This window comes from Pangasianodon hypophthalmus, chromosome 29 (assembly GCF_027358585.1).
Source record: "Pangasianodon hypophthalmus isolate fPanHyp1 chromosome 29, fPanHyp1.pri, whole genome shotgun sequence".
NCBI lineage: Eukaryota > Metazoa > Chordata > Actinopteri > Siluriformes > Pangasiidae > Pangasianodon > Pangasianodon hypophthalmus.
The window spans coordinates 12,773,527-12,789,955 of NC_069738.1; the positions used below are offsets into that span (position 1 = coordinate 12,773,527).

The 16,429-nt window shown below is 39.2% G+C and overlaps 1 protein-coding gene across 3 annotated transcripts in view; it reads right to left on the reverse strand.

Annotated features, from left to right (window-relative positions):
• grin2da (glutamate receptor, ionotropic, N-methyl D-aspartate 2D, a) overlaps nt 1-16,429 on the reverse strand; it is a 110,874-nt gene that overhangs the window by 93,623 nt on the left and 822 nt on the right. The gene's annotated exons all lie outside the window — the stretch shown is intronic.

Sequence of the window (16,429 nt, forward strand, 5' to 3'; positions counted from 1 at the left end):
TTCGCTCCTTTTTAACAGTCCCCTAGACAACAGCTTATATTTTAAAGAATATTTAAGCATAGCACATACTTATGCTTCACAATTCTAACCTCTAAAATTAGATTATATGGCCGAAAGTATGTGGACACCTGACCATCATACCCATATACGCCCATTCCAAAACCACGGGCATTAACACAGATTTAGTCTCCTCTTTGCTGTTATAATAATCTCCACTCTCTCATATCCTTTGGTTTGTTAAATAATACCATTGAGTAGCTGTTATTGGATTGTACTGTATCCAGGCTTTAATAAAGAAAACATAATTTAATAATAATTAAAATGCATTATTCAAATTGAAATTTAATCAAGGCTTTCCAGCACGCGCCTAGCTGACTGATGAACTGAGAACTACAGAGACTCATTGGTGTTTCTATACACTTATAAATAAACTTTGTAATCTGCCCATCTTACTAAATTCCATTGAATTAAAAACCTTGAATTAAACCATAACCTTGCAAAACTCTGTTAGTATCTTCTACAACATCTGACATTTAAATCTTTTGTTACCAGATACATTCTATACCACAGTTTCCAAAATTTTAAGCTTTTTTTCTCATGAAGTACCAATGTGATACACACAACAAATTGAACATTCATGAAATTTGCTGTATCATGTCACAATGCAGGTACAGATGCGAGTGCAGGGGTTCAATATTTATTTTTTTTAAACAAAACAGAGATGTAATCCAAAGGCAAAGGCAAGATTCAGGCAAGGGTCAGGCAAATAAACAACATTAACTAGGGCAGACACCAGCAAACAAGCAAACCAGAAACTATATCAAAAAACAGAAAGACAATCAATGAATCAAAGGCTTGGTATCGACTGGTACAAGTGACATAGAGCGTATACTTTGCAGTGAGTGCATGGAGTGTGAGTCCTTTTATACTGTGAGTGTGGCTGTGTTGGCAATTGAGTAATCGGGTGAATGTGACCATGAAAGAGTCTATGGTGGCTGGGTGTTGTAGTCCTCAGCGACCACGTTTCTAGGCTGTGCTGTATTCTAGGAATTGTAGCTGGATGCCAAGTCCAGCGTGGACATGACATATCAATAGAGTTTATTAATAAAGTAAGAAGAGGCATCTGGCTATGAACCTCTGTCCTGAAAATACCCAGGGGCATTGTTAATGTGATAGGAAGTTGGGTAATAAAATGTGTAATTATAAAACACACTGACTACACACCTGAACCCTTTTTCCATTTTACATGAGCATCACACTTTACAGTGTGTAGTGAAAATGAAAAACCTGGCACAATGATTGGAATGCTTGGATTACAGTCTTGACTGCTTAATAATGCTGTTTATAAGTACTATGTAATTCCTGGAGTGAAGAAGAATGATTTATGATTAAGTAATAAGTAATAAGTAATGATTGTGATCATTATGGTATTTATCATTACGGTAATTTCTCAACAATGTAGTCAACTCTAAAATTATTGACACCCTTGGATAAGATGGGTAACACATAGTTTTGTTTAAAAAAATATTTTAAAAAGGGTTTTTTTTTATTTTCTTGGAATAAATTTACTTCACTTAAAGGTTTGAATTCTGCCAATAATTCTGGAGGTAACTATACCTCACATAACAGGTAAAAATCCATAACAGAAATCCACCTTCACCCTATTTAACAATTGATTCGTTTCAACTGGCTCACTTTTTGCCAGTTCCAGTTTTCAGTATTTGCAATATGTTTATATTTTGCCATATCCATCACCAAGCCAATACAAGAACAGTCTGAACTCTATTACTTTAGAAGTGTGTCTATAGAAGTATTATAGTAGTACAATAGCTAGATACACGATATTAAAGAATAAAAAGAATACAGAGGCAAGTTCATCCTTTCATTTTGAATTATACCTCCAGCCTCGCTTTCTATTACCAAATAGAAAAAGTGACAGCAGCGGCACTAAAAAAAAAAAGCATTTTATATGCAGAGGCCACTGAGAAATAAATTTAGATCCTTAGGTCTTTTCATTCTCATTTAAGAGATGAATATGAAGAATCTTCATATTTATATTTCCCTGGGTCAAACTTAACAATTTAATTTGCACTGCAGATAGACAGAGGAATGGAACTGGTCCAAGCGCTGACTTCAACGGCCATGTGTGCAAATGAAATGTTAGTTTACACTTGGATTTACAACAAATGGCCAGAGATGAGGGAAAACAAAACAGAATTTATAGCATTTATGGAGTGCAAAATAAAGCTTCATCCTCATTCATTTTTACTACACCACATAAGACAAACAGTCATAGATTTCATTCCAGTGTGTTTGATACAAGAAAGGAATTGCCAAACAAGAATAATAGGTAACCTCTATAGGATTAGACAAAGCAGTCAAGTAAGGCTATTACTATGTAGATAAATAAACAAAGGTATCGAAAAGAGATACAAAAATATTGAGGAGAGAGGGAACAATAACTAAGATTTCAGTGTGGCTGCACAAGATGAGATGTTATAATTCTTCAGAGGCCTGGAGGGAGAAGAAAGGAATACTGGACTCGGGAGTGATGACTGATGCTGGCTGTTAGCCAGCCTAGTGCGGGGCCACAAAAATACCCATTACAAGATGATAGAGAGCTTTTAAGTACCATATAACCATACAAGTCAGTCACTGCATCAGCTGTGGCTTCTGCTGGTTGCCATGTGTTCCTGCGTGCACATTTTCCTGCTTGAAAAATCACACAGCAGTGGATAAATGGGGCATTTTATCCCTCAGTGTACCTCTACAAACAGAATTTGAATTAAACAGGGAGTGCTTTTTCCAGCACTGTACCATTCCTAAAAAATCAATATTCTAAATAAGTTCTGAATCAGGAAAAATAGGACACATGCTGCTATTCAGTTCTGTGACACTGACTGCATACAAGGGCTGAGTGCAGTCGAAGGTGCACTAATGAGAGGGACTGTGGCTTCATTGAGCCATTGACTTCTTGTCACACTGAGACCAACCTTGCAGAAGTGCCGATATGCCACTTTGACAAGGAGTTGGATCAAAGTCCAAATCCACTGTATTTGTATACAGTGTATCCACTGTAAATGTGTGTTTCTTTCAAGAGCATAGATGCACTCAAACTTATGTTCATTAAACTGCGCACCTTTCTTAAGAAAGACCTCTAAGAAAATCAGATATGCCACAAAATAAAAATTGTCTGTGTTGCTACCTGGAACTCAGAGTCAGGTTAAATCCAATGAAACAAAAGCAAATATTATGGATTTTTGAAATACACCTCTGAACTTAAAAAAAAAAATCACATTTTTTAAACAGTAATATGTCAAATAGATTTTTCAAATCCATTTGAAAATTGATTCTTTCAATTTTCTGTTTTTCTCCTTCTACTGAAATTTTCTGAACTTTCTTTTTTAGCTGCAGCATTTTTTTCCCTTTCTACATAGCCAACATTTTTTCGGCATGACCTGCCTTGATTCTTTTTAGTGTTGAATAAGCGGTGAGTGCAAGATAATTAGCTATTCTTCCTGTCACACTAATTTTATTTGTCGGTATAAGTGTAGACTAGTCTACACCAGTCAGACGGAGAAGATTGTAGCATTAGAAGTGTGCATCCACCCATTAGAGAAAACTAGTGATAGTGAGAGACGTATCAATTTATTAGAGGACATTCTGCATGCCTTAGGCAAACAATTCCAGCAATAGAGCCTTCACAGCAGGGCAAATGGATTAAAACTCGGCAGCATAATCCCAAAGCCAAAGCTAAAACTAAGGCTCATCAACCGGTGCTGCATTCCTCTCCAGATTGCACGTTTAAAGGGTTTGCCCCGTTCAGTGAAACACCTGCTGAGAAGCTTGTTGAAAGTGCTGTGGTTATATGCACACCAGACACTGTAGTTAGCTGTATGCTGGGATCTAGTGTGCCATCCACTGCAAGTAATCTTAGATTAATCACTAATAATAAGCTAATAATATATGCCTTCATTAGTCAGAGGTAACTAAGAATAAGATTGCACCGGTGTGTAAATTAGCAAAGGTGATGTCTAATGATGTAGTATGCACATCCAAATGTGGCATGGCAATTTAAGTTACAGTGCAGTTCTCATTTCTAGTAATATAGCTCATAGTCTTATGACAGACCTACTTCAATTTAAATCATGTTTATTTACATAGTGCTTTTAACACTGGACACTGTCACAAAGCAACTTTACAGAAATCCAGATGTAGATTTAGATTTATTTAATCACTGCCAATCTAGGACCAGGGCCAGGCATCAGATAAAAAGGCTGAAATGACTATCTGCTAGCTGCCTTGAGGCATCACTGAGGTTTCACTCGACTGAGACCATGTCTGAGTTGCCTTGGGGCATCACTCAGGTTTCACTCTATTGAGACTGTGTCTGCTCATGGAGCAGATATTAAAATCTCAGAAGTTTCTTATAGTAAGCTAATTAACATAAAAGTAGATCATGTCAACTGTACTGCCAGCACCTTTGATCTGAAAGTAGGATTATAAATATTATATCCCTGATCAGGGATTGAATGTACTTTGTCCAACAGAAATTAAAATAAAATTAAATATAATTTTTTTTATTAACGTAAGTGATTTAGCCACACAAATGAGATCTACACAGTCACTTTCACAAATTAGAATTTATAGGCCATCAGGGCCACATTCAGTATTTCTTCAAGACTTTGCAAAATTCTTCCGGTGCTGTATACGTTAGGGCTTTTTGAATATTTTGTATCTATCTGCATAACAGTTTGTGACTACAGTAGGAGCTACAAAAATCATGTCCTCCAAATCTGGCGATAGACTCCTATCAATCTCTTAATTTTTCAGTCATCTACTTTTTTTTGTGAATTTGCAACACACTCACCTTTCAGTTTATCACCAATGCAGTGTCCCTTGGTGTTCTGAAGTTCTTTTCATATATTGCCCAATGTCTGACACACTTCACCTGTCGGACTGAGGTGTCACCTTTGATATCCGCCACTGGCATGGTCTAGTGGGTTTCCCTCACTATACCGCACATTCACTGCTGAGCTCGCTAAGGTATTGGGTCCCTTTAACACGGATATATGGGTAGGAGTAGGTCTTTTTAGCAGACTGAGAACAGACTACAATTTCCAGGTTAGTGGGCCGTGGCTAAACCACTCATAACTAACCTAGGGATTGGGTGATCTGGCAATGCTATGATGCTAGCCACCCTGTTGCCCCAATGTCTGAAAGATATGGTATGCCACTATGAGTGGTCGAGCTCCTAGATAGAGATTCATCCTTATTTCAGTGAGAGGCACACAAGCTCCAATTCCCTGAAGGCACAAGGTTTTCTCATAAAAAAAAAGAAAAGAGGATACGTCAACCTGCTAGAATTCAGGGCGGCCTGGCTGACCCTCAAGTTCTTCCTAACTGTGATAAGACATATCCTGATCTACAGTATTCCGACAACACAATGACAGTCAGGCAGAAATCACTATGGTGGCATGAGGTTAAAAGAATGTGCTATGCCTTACATGGAAGTTCCACATTTGGACTCGCCGAAGGTTAGCCTCACTGGCAGCGACTTACCAACTGGGTCGGCATAGTGTAACAGCAGTTGCACAGTGAAGGTCCAGGAAAGTGAAGTTTGCACCCATAGGTGGTGCAACATATCTGGGGAATTCAGCCAGGCACAGATAGCTCTTTGCCAACATCACTGCCAGGCGTGGTTCTCCCTAGTGGAGCCAAACAACTGACCTTGTTGCCTACTGTATATGTTCCCATATACTTCAGTGATTCTGCCCGTGCTAAATGGCATTCTGGAATTTAACAGCAAGGTTCCTACTCAAGGTTCCTACACAAGAATCATCGAGACCTTGGGTCCTGCTGTTTCTCTCAGCTAGAACCCTAGAATGAGAGCCTTGTACACTGGAAGATCTTAAGCTCATGGCAACTTTTGTGAAAGTAGCTTGTCAACCTCCATCTGCCGCACTCTCCAAGAGTCAGACGTGGGATCCCTTGTGTTGGAGTCCCATAAGACCTCTCTTTACAGTCCCATTCAGGATGCTGTTTTGGAATGGGTATCTTCATAGACAGCCTTAGACTTGTGCTGATGATCAACGCAGCAAAAGGGTAGGATAATCTTTCTCTAAATGGGTTCAGCGTTTCTGAGTTCTGGGTTCAGCGTTTCTGCCTAATGTTATGTATTTAAAATTTGTGAATTCGATAATTGACCTCAGAGTGCTCTACAAAGTTCAATATGCAGATTATGTCTAATGCATTACTTACAGTTGAGCCAAGTTACCTGAGCCACACAGCAGTTATTTGTTCATCAAATACATTATTCATGTCATGGTGCCAAGACACTGGTTGCTCTCCTGTCTATGCAGGGTTAGGTCCACTGATATCATCACGCCCTACAAATGGGCTAGAAGCCCAGTCCTACCATGATAGGCCATCCCACAAGGAGTGTTTCATCTTCATGGACACTACTGATGTGTACCGCTGTAGAAGATCTGATAATACAAAGCAGTGCTAAAGCCTGTGGGAGGCATGTCGACTTTTACTGTTTACCAAACTATGGATGACTGTCTTGATGTAGGGGAACAGACCAAAAGTCATTATACATATCAATAACAAAGAAAACAGCTATTGTGTACCTCTCCAGGTTCTACAAGTTCAACATCAATCCCCCACTGGTGTGAGGGTGGCAGTCATATCAGTTGAGTGAGTCAGTTTATCAAGACTTTTTTGTATAGGTTATCCAGGTGCTAAAACACTGCCCCTGACAGTTATGAGGGGTGAAATGGAACACAGTTTCATTGAGTTAAAATAGTTACGAATGTATTTGTGGTTCTATGAACACTGACAGGGAGCCCTGGCGGATATCCAATCAGATCCACCACTCACCACTGCTCTCACAAGAGCAACATGTTTTTAATTATCGATTGTCACGAGCCAGACTGATAATGGAGTAACTCAGAGTTATTGCAGACTCCAGAGAGGTGATGTCGATGTGGATAAGCCGGTGAAGGCAACAGTCATCTTCCACAACTTCCTCAGGGATCTGTGCAAAATAGTCAATTTTGTTCAATTTTTGCTTCTTTTTTCTGGTGATTACTGTACTTTTATGATGTTGAATATTTTACTCAATTGAAAATGGAAACCTAAAGCCTAGTGCACACTACATAATTTTTGCCCCAATAATCCAGTCACAGTGTCATTTTGGCACTCAGTATCTACACCCAGTATGGGTGAAATATAATGTTATTTTTAGTATGTAATCCTGTTATCTGAACTCCTGATAACAACTAGGGTTCCCCAACACTCTGAACCAATGCCGAATTCAACAAGAAGGTTTCAGAGGGAAAGATGGCCATTGATGATGGCATGTTATAGCATCATATGGTCACCATGTGACTTTGTGTTAAACCTCTCGAGATGTGTGCTCAAGCATATGAGAAGGTATTCGGGTGTTGAAACACCATCCCTGGTGGTCATCCGGAGATCTTGGAACAGGGTTATATACACAACCTAATGCTTTATTTTGGATTTCAGTAAGGCAGTTTTTAAACTGCTGGAGCAAACCATTCCAGTGGGGCAGTGCCGGTTTGGAGGGAAGATTGGGGTTATATGTTAGGTAGATTGTAACCTGTGAAAACTAATGAGTCTTGAATATGGCAAGTGTGTGGCACCGTCTAACCGCTGGAGGGAATTCAAAATAGGAACATGCTTTTACAAGTACTGATATGCATATAGCATGAAAACTAAGGGAGAGACTCTCTTCCCCTGAAATAATGCATACTCAAGTTAATAAGGGACTGAGACACCTTAAAAAGGCACCAACCCATGATTAACCAATTTTTAAATATGAGTGTTCACTGTTAATATATTTTAAGTTTAGTTAAATTGTTGTAATGTACGGTATTAGCAAATATTATTAGCTCACTCAAATATTTGGGTGTATATTTTGTGTTCTCTCAAATTAGAGGAGAATAGTTGTCAAGCCATGATTATGCTATATGGCCAAAAGTTTGTGGATACCTGACCGTCACACCTATATGTGGTTGTTCCCCAAACTGTTGCCACAAAGTTGGAAGCACACAGTTGTATATGACGTATTTGTATGCTCTAGCATTATAATTTCCCTTCACTGGAAGTAAGAGGCCCAAACCTGTTCCAGCATGATAATGTGCCTGTGCACAAAACAAGATCCATGAAGGCATGGTGTGTGAAGGTTGGAGTGGAAGAACTCGAGTGTCCTGCACAGAGCCCTGACCTCAACCCCACTTAACACCTTTGGGATGAACTGGAACACCGACTGCACCCCAGACCTCCTCGACATCCCAACATCAGTGCCTGATCTCACTAATGCTCTTGTAGCCGAATGAACACAAATCCCCACAGCCACGCTCCAACATCTAGTGGAAAGCTTCCCAGAAGAGTGGTGCTTATTATAACAGCAAAGGGGGAATAAATCTGGAAATGAGATGTTCAACAAGCTGATATGAGTGTTATGGTCAGGTGTCCACAAACCTTTGTCCATATAGTGTATTTCTTCCAGAATCTGTTGCTGTTTTCCTGTCTGTACTTACTTAATGCCTACTTCTCCAGCATTTGTGTGAGTTTAAATAAACCTCCTTAAAAGGTCCAACACTTATGATCTTGCATCTGTAGACTCCACCTTAAAGAACAAACAATACTGTACACACACTTTTGACTTCCTGTAGTTAAACTAATGTGCAGAATCAAATCTTGTGGCAAAGAGCGAGGCACCTTCACTGCACTCCTTCTCAACTGGATGATTTGTTTTAGGGGAGGTTGAAAAAATTACACAAAACATGTTGCTACAATATTATAATGAAGATGTGGTTAACTGACAGCAGTGGTGAAAGAATTCTCCTCATAAGCAATTAGTATTGGGCGAGATTTCAACACAGTCCTAAACACATAACAAGACAAATCTTCAATATCAACCAACCCAAGATATTAGCACTCATCGGATCTAATAAAGCATATATGACTAACCTTTCAACTTAGCAATATCTAGAGATTAGAATATCCATCTGCAAAAAGTATACATTTTCTCATCTCTCCCATCACTCGCCTTCAAGAACAGTCTATTTCCCTGCAAGCAAGTCTAACATCCCAAACATATCCGACAAAAAAACACTCTACTGTCATCTCAGATCTTGTCCCAAACAAGCCTCAAGTTAAATAATAACACTCTAGGTATTAAAGATATTGGTATTGGCAGTTTAATACCTCCACCCAACCACCCACCCCCAGCGCTTAATGAAAATGATTTCAACCACTTTCTTTAATCTTTCGTGGAAAATGTTTAAACCAAATAAGGATCCTTTATGCACAAACTGCCACCCACTTTCACTAATCAACTCTGACGATGACCTGATACTATTTCTGCAAAACACAACCAGCTCGCTCAGTGACATCACTAAGCTTATAAATTAATATTAAACAATAAGTGATTATTCTATACAATGGAACAGATCAGCAATGATGTCAATGTATGGAGATAACTGCAATGCTGCGTGTCTACAGGCCAAGTTCTCATTGGATGAAATTCCCAATGTTCCTCAGTGGAAACACTGCAACAATAACAATGGGTTTCATTTATCACTCTTTTAGTAAAGTTGTATGTAATTGTTTGCCAAACCGAACATACATTTGCCAAACCGATCACCCGAATTTACAAACAAAAGTTTTACAAAAGAAATGCTGATTTTCTTCATACTCGCATGAGTATGTTCATCCAAGTGCAAATCTTGTTCCCGATACATCTCATTTGCATTTAGAGATGGCCACAAAACTCCATAAAAGGGCACAGACTACTACCAGTGTAAGTAAAGGCAGAAAGGCAGAAGTGGAACTTATTTTGACTCACTTCTATGCCAATAAAAATATTTAGCAGTGTAACAGCACCTGAAAAGGTCGCAATCTAGAGACAACTTGCAAAAGGTGAACAGGTGTGAATTAAGTGAGGTGACAAGAAAATTGTATGATATGAAAACAGAGAAGAAAAAAAGATCTATACTGTACTCAGGTGATCATGGACACCAGGCATATCACATAGGGAAGCGGTTATATTAAAATTGTTTTACGTGTCTTGGCCGATGCACTGGACGTGTTGCACAAAAGAAGATGCCTTGGCAAACAGAACCGAGCTTTCATCCTCCAAAAGATTCATACTGGTATTTCCGTCATAAGTGGACCTTAATCCTTTGCCAGCTGAGGCATTTGTTTACGGCTTACAGTTATGCGCAGACAGACCGGCTTGTCCTCCATCTTTATGGTGGCATTTCTTTTGTTATAATTGAATGAGTAGTTTTATTTGTCTTATTTTATGGATTTATTGTTGGTCACATTCAGACACAAGTAGGATAAGAACATTGGGGGATTTTCATGAATACCAAATTTCTTGTGTAAATGTTCCTACAAACGATTCACAAATAAAACCATTCGTATCCAGCTTGATAAATGAGGTCCATTGTCAGTAAATGAGCTACATGGAAACAATGCTCCCTGTTCAGGTCCCAACAAGATGGTTAACAAGAGATTGACTGTCACATTTTTAAAGATACTACCTATTATTCCTCACTAAATGGATTCCTACTACTAGAATACCTCACCCATGGTTAGCACAAGCACAAGCAGTCAGGACATTTTACTTGTTATCAATTAAAAAGAATAAAAATATATAGCTTTTGCTACAACTCTGACAGCCTGGTGGAAAGTCAATGAAACCATGAAGTCCACAATGGCACAAAGTACATATAGACACATTTGGTACAACCCAGACATTGTAAATAATAAATCTCCCTTTCAATGAACAGATTAAAAAGAAAAAGCTGTATAGCACGTAGGGCCCAAATTTCCTAAAGGTGTTCAACTGGGCTGAGAACTAGTGAATGCAAAGCCCACAGCATACAACTTACGTAATTTATATAATCATCAAACCATCTCATGTGGGCATTGTCATCCTGGAAGAGCCCACAACCATTAGGATCTAAATGTTTCATGGTAGGATAAAGGTGATCAGCTTGAAAAATGTTGTATTGCTTTGCAGTATGCATACAGGGAAGCTTCACAAAAAGTCTTCCACATTACTAGGTCCCATAGATCTACCTGGTGCCATGCCCTCACATTAAGCAAAGTTTAGCCGCTGTCTGTCTCCAAAACAACAGCAATAGAAGCTTATACCAGTGATGGCCAAGTCTTAAGATATATCTGTTCCTCAATATCTCCGCATAGCTCATTAGAATCTGAAGAGATGATGAATGGAACATGGCGTTCATCGTGATGTCCAGGCACTACGGATATCTAATGATGAGTCAGTGCCATTTCTGTCCTCCAGGGCTTTTTCAATGAGAAATTTTTGAATCGCTTTATTAGTTTATATTGGTCATATATTATTTTTTTATATATGAACCCTCACCTACTCACAAAATATATGTCCCTACATCCATGATAGAGCAAGTAGTCCTTCAGATTAAGCCAAGTCTTTTTTAGTGTATGACATAGGCAGGGGCAGATTTATGGTGGTGGGTGGCCCCTGCACTTGAATCTTACAACTGGTCCAACTAGAAAAAAAAAAAATAATAAACCAAGGCTGCTTCACCACAAAGAGTAGCTACTAAAATATTACGATAACATTTATTAGCAAACAATTTATGATATAAGAGCAAGTATTCAGCCACTCTCATGCATAATCTGATTTCCATTTTTCTATTTCTCCAGCAGTATCTAGAGTATCTTCTCCAGCATCAATTATTCAAATGTTCATTATAAATATGTGGTTAAATAAGCCCAACTAGAGGGTGTTGTAGAAGCTGCTTGCTGTTGTACAACAAAATTGGAGCTTCTGTTCTAACCACATGCTCTAATCCTTTCCAACTGAAAAATTCAGCTTATCAGTTCGTCTCTGTGGGCAGTAGCTGGTTGGAGTGGTAATGCCAATGTGTTTACTCTTGTGTTTTTGAAGAAAATGTTCTGCTAACTCCAAATCAGTTGGTTCTCCTTTTGATGTCCCGTTAAAAACATGTGATCTTCCAAAAGTTTAGAGTGTCATTCAAGTGCTATTGACCAGAAATTATTGGGGTATTTTTGCTGCATAACTTACAAATAAATGACACGAGTTCCACAAAAATATAACAAGATCCACAACTAAATAAAATGAGATGCACAAATGGACAAATATTGTTAACAGTAAGTGATTCACAAATAAGCATTTGATTCACAAATATGTACAACCTCACTCAGTCATTAATTTGTGGAATTGGCTTGTGGATTTCTGAAACACTTCTCACATGCAGTTCAATACACAAATATGTGTTTTTTTCACAGGGTCTGCTCTAACCAATCAGACAGCGAGACAATTTTTTGCTAGTCCTCACATTACTCCAACCAATCACAGCAGATATATGCTCAACCAATTAACAAGTGCCAGGGAGGGATTTCTGCAGCTGCTGACGCTCAGAGCAGAAAAATGTGAGGCTAATGTCGCAGATAAGTTTATGAAACCTTTCATGCTTGTGAAAGTAAAACCCAATAAAAAGAAAAGAAAATATTTTAATGACTAACGAGTCTCCAGCATGAATGTATGGGAGACAAAAATGCTCAAAAGATTTATTCATTCATTCATTCATTCATAATTTAAAAATCCTTTATAAAAATATATTATCTTATTGTAAAATACCTGTACATTTAGACATACTCCTATAAGAAAAAAAATTTCAAACCTTCGTGAATGTTAAAAGGCAAAAAATTTAGAAAGTGTAAAGGTTAAAATGTTAAAAATGTCTAAACGCTTAAATGTTAAAACATTTTCAAGGGTTAAAATAAAATGTTGCTATGGTGTTGCTAGGTGGTTGCTATAATCATGCAGTTCGTTGCTTTGATGTTGCTTTGTAGTTGCTATGGTCTTCCACATGGTTGCTAGGGTGTTTTCCTTGGTAGTTGCTATGCTATCCCAGCTGGGCTGCTAGGGTGTTGTCAGGTGGTTGCTATGGTATCCCACCTGGTTGATAGGGTGTTGCTCTGTGGTTGCTATGCTATCACAGCTGATAGCTAGGGTGTTGCTAGATGGTTGCTAAGCCATCCTAGCTGGTTGCTAGGGTGTTGCTAGGTGGTTGATAGGCTAACCCAATTGGTTGGCCAGTTGTTGCTAGAAGGTTGTTATGATATTCCAGGTGGTTGCTGGTTGGTTGCCATGCTAACCCTGTTTGTTGCTAGGGTCTTGTTATGATATTACACTGATTGTTGGTTGCTATGGTATTCCAGTTGCTGCTAGGTGCAGCAGCTTTGCCACATTATATTTAAGTAATATCACACACGCAAAAGTGTGGCTATACTGAATATCCGCATGGCTGTGGCGCAAGTGCCGCAGCTAATCAAAGCCGTGCCGATATTCAGTAAAGAACTTTGTATCGTCTGAGTGCTTGTTACTATATTACCTCCCCAACAGAGTTTTTGGACTGAAGGTGTTTTTAGTCTGTGACCTAGCGAACCAGTATCAGAATGTATTTATTGATAGAGACGTCAAAGCACTTCTGTAAGCTGCTCTGGATAAGGGCGTCTGCCAAATGCCGTAAACGTAAATGTAAATGTATATCCGTACAATTGCGAATGCGATATTGCTTTTCTACAACAGTTCTATAAACAGGAAATTAACATCGAGTCCATGACGTTTCGGACACAATGCGGTCAAATGTTCTGTTTATTTTTGCTCCACTAGCGGAAATAGATCCCGAAGAAGCCACACTCACTACTGACCGTCAGACAGCTGGCTAGCTAGCTCACATTGATCTGTACATTCCCGTTAAAGGTGCTTCCGATAAAATTTCCACCCCTTCTTCCTTTTCATCTTCATGCAACAAGCTTTCATAGTTTACGTCATATTCCAGAAAAGTATTGTCTGCCATGTCTGCTGATGATGTCGCTAACTTTACTGTAGTAACTGTTTTGAACTAGGAACTGAAATTTGTTCGTAATATTCATATAATAGACGATAGGCATGCTTCTAAGCATTTTTAAGTTGTCTAATGATTTTTTTACTGTTTAATATGAAAAAATATGATCTTTAAAACAAGATGAGGTACCTATAAAGGTATGTTTACATATATTACATGTTAGGCATGATATCTGTGCTTCTACAAACATCTGCAAAAAAACAGTAAGCAAGCAGTCTGGTAAAATACAAGCCTTTGGGATTAAAGTTTGTTTAACTGCCTGATGACGGAAGGCGTTCCATGTACTTAACAACCGCACAAGTTTTGTGATTATATGAAGCAAACTGGAAGTGCAACTAAAAGTGAATGATACAGCATTATACTTTTGTCTCTAATTTTCAGAATGAACTTTTAACAAACTTCCTTCAAAGCTGAAGATGAACTAAAATGTGAACCACTGCCAAAAGAGCACATAAATTCACAACACCATAATGTCTATTATATTATAGAACATTTTTGTAATAAACTATAATAAGAAACAGAGAGGGACCTGGTGTACACACAGTGTTCTGCATAATACTGTAACGGGGAATGGTCACTCAAAAAACAGCTCTAAAACACATTTTATGAATACTGCATTATGAATAGCAGATCACAGTGAACTGAAGACACAGGCAGGCTGATAACTCTCAGCATTTAGCCACTTTGTTGAGCTCAGGGGATTAAGCTTGGCTGCTATATATCCCTACATTCACACGAGCAACAACTTGTGTCACTTGTAGTTTCTCTCTCGTGGCTGTGTAGCGACTGCTACTGACCACTTGTGGGCGTGCACTGCCAACATTTTCTTTTAGTTCTGTTCAGAATTAGGAAATTGCAGCTCTGGGTCAAGCACGTACCTAGAAAATGAATGGTCATTTTGTAAGTTTTTTTTTTACTTGTGTGAATGTAGGCAGCAGCTGAACTCTGACAAGCCAAAAAAACAGATCAGGATGTGTCCTTGGTTACGTTTCTGTGCAACATGGTTTCTGAGACCTCAAAGCCGGTGATGCCAAGGCTCATCAAATTAAACTAAGGCTTCTGCATTATAATTACGACTGCCTGAATTTGTTAAAAATCAACAATTGTCTGCGGTTAAGCTTATTCATTAACCAAAAGATAACATTTCATTAACACACCACTACCACTACCATCACCCCTCTGTCACGATTCCAACGATTCAGAGATGATTCACTGAGGTGAATGAGTAGGTTTTTGGGTGGCACTCGACAGCTGGATCTTGAAGTGACAGTGTTTTGGAATCATGTCCACGCTGCCCCCTCACCACTCACCCACCAATCCTACCTTCCTTCTTCCCGCCATATGTCAGACAAGCCTTCATGTGGCTCTCACAGAACCGCCTGTCCTGCAGGGGCTTGTCTTGAGCTGTCATGCTCCTAATGAATTTCTCCAGCAGGCTGCCACTGAGTGTACTGCTACAACTTGGTGGGGGTTGGAGGGGATGATGAATTCTGTCAGCAATCTAGTCACTCCATGTAAATCCAACCTTAAGGGATGATTCGGTATCGAGAACTGGTTATGCAATAGCATACATAAATAACACACCAAGCATATTTATTGAGTAGCTCTGATTCTTGTATTTGCTACAGTCTAAAGCCTGTACATTATGCATCTAAATTCTGCATCAGCTTAATTTAAAAAGCAAATCAATGTAGCCTGAAAAGTGTTGGATTCTTCAGGTCATGACTGTCCACTAACAAGTGGCTAATGAAAAGGCGTTCACATAAGCACAAGGTACACACTAAACAATAACCCATGAACACAGCGCTTACTTAAGAGTAGAAATGTATGCAATCAAAGATTTTGAGTTTAATTAACGCTGTCTGAATTTAAAAAATCTGACACTGTGAGCAAGTCTGTCCCTGAACATAGCATATTCCTCTGCGCTTTAGGAAAAGGGTTGTCGTGGGGTTGGTGGGGGTGATGGGGGGGTGATTGGGGGGGGGGGGGGGGGGGGTAATGGTGGGTTGGGGGGGATTCAATGTACGTGACAAGGTGGCATACTGCCGTACTAAATACTATGTCAAAATAGTACGTCACCTGTGGTTTGACATACAAATTAGTACTGACGCATTGTGGCTGCTACACACGACACGACGATCATTGATCTTTTTTTTCCCCTCCAGCGCTATACGTTTGCTTTACGCTCCTCAAGGAGACACGAAGGAGCTGTTTGGAAGATGGAACGTCGCTTAATTGCGTCTCATTCTTATGAACCTGTTACAAAAGAACAAGTGCATTATCCGTACTGAGGTAAAGTTACGAGGCATCCAAGAGGGCTGGGTTGTGTGTGTGTGTGTGTGTGTTTGTGTGTGTGTGTGTGTGTGTGTGAGAGAGAGAGAGAGAGCATGCCTGGGGACAGAGGAGCTCTGTGTGTAGGGGTGTGCGTGTGTGTGTGTGTGTGTGTGTGTGTTGGAAGTCTGGATCAA